The sequence below is a fragment of the Otolemur garnettii genome, unplaced genomic scaffold (genome assembly GCF_000181295.1).
Source record: "Otolemur garnettii isolate 467f Iridium unplaced genomic scaffold, OtoGar3 scaffold00034, whole genome shotgun sequence".
NCBI classification, from domain to species: Eukaryota; Metazoa; Chordata; class Mammalia; order Primates; family Galagidae; genus Otolemur; species Otolemur garnettii.
In genome coordinates, this window is record NW_003852429.1 from 10,128,189 (window position 1) to 10,129,586 (window position 1,398).

Consider the following 1,398-nt stretch of genomic DNA (forward strand, 5'->3'; position numbering starts at 1 on the left):
TCTCAGGAGTCCACCAGGTGACAGTAACGTGGAAAACATTAGAAAGTGGGCAAAGGATCTGAACAGACGTTTCTCTAAGGACAATAAGCAACCGGTCAGGAGAGCACATGGAAAGACACTGAGCTTCATTAGCCAAAAGTGAAACGCAAATCAAAACCATAACGAGACGCCACCTATGTCCACTAGAATGGCTACAGTCAGAAAGGCAGATAACAGCCAGTGTTGGTGAGGATGTGTACAAATCCGAATCCTCACACTGGAGCCCTCACACCCAGCAGGAGTGTAGGTAGAATGGTGTAGGCACTTCGTAAAACAGTCTGACAGCTCCTCCCTGACTAAACACAGGAGCTTGCCATTCAACTCCCGGGTATCTACCCTAGAGAAATAAAAATGTGCCCACCCAGAACCTCGTACACAAATACGTACATAAACATCATTCATGATAGCCAAAGGGAGTAATGACCCAAATGCCCATCACTGGACAAACAGATAACAAAATGTGGCCTATACATACAATGGAATATTATTCAGCCACAAAGTGGGATGAAATATTGATGCATCCTACAACATGCATGACCTCTGAAAATATTATGTAAGGTGAAAACAGCCAGTAACAAAACTCCACGGGTCATATGAGTCGGTTCATATGAAAGGCCAGAACAGAAAATTCTATAGAGACAGTGGTTGTTTGGGCCAGAAGTGGTGGGTAGACAAGGGGATGGAAGTAACTTCAAAGACATAAGGCTTTTTTGGGGGGGGGGGATGCTTAATATTCTAAAAGTGGCTATTGTGAAGGTTATATACTGTGGCTATGCTAAGGTTTCTTAACCACCAAACTGAATACTTGAAGTGGCTGAACTGAAGGAGGTGTGGATTCTATCTCACCAAAGGTATTATATTTACAAATGAAATACCAGTGAGAGGTTTCAGACTCCTTTTCTGCTTGTTACCCCCCTGGTTATCTTAGCCCTTTTGGCTATAATGATCACATTTTGAGCCTCAAGTTGTTTTCTGGGTTCAGGGTACATATGGTCAAATTCTTGATCACCGTATGAATATTTCAACAGCAATTCAATATTTCCTGTTTAAAGTCCCCCTCCACCCTACATCATGTCACTTCCTGGCTTTCCCCTTTCTGTGCCTAGACCAGCGTCCTGGCAGCCAGGCTGAAGCAAGACCTCAGAGCTGTCCAGGCATCTTCGTCTCCATTTTGACTGCAACCAGTTTAGTTCAGTCAACATGACCTCTTTCTGGAGTTCAATAAAATTCTTTAAAATAACAAGCTTTTTGCACAAATAACACGTCTCTAACTTATAAGCGATGGATGACTAAAAGGCAGGAAACTCACCTACATTTACCCCCAGGCACACACAGTTAATATTTTGGGGTATATCATTC

General features: G+C 42.9%; 1 protein-coding gene across 4 annotated transcripts in view; it reads right to left on the reverse strand.

The window, feature by feature from the left end:
* NALCN (sodium leak channel, non-selective) overlaps nt 1-1,398 on the reverse strand; it is a 329,433-nt gene that overhangs the window by 37,478 nt on the left and 290,557 nt on the right. The window lies entirely within an intron of this gene.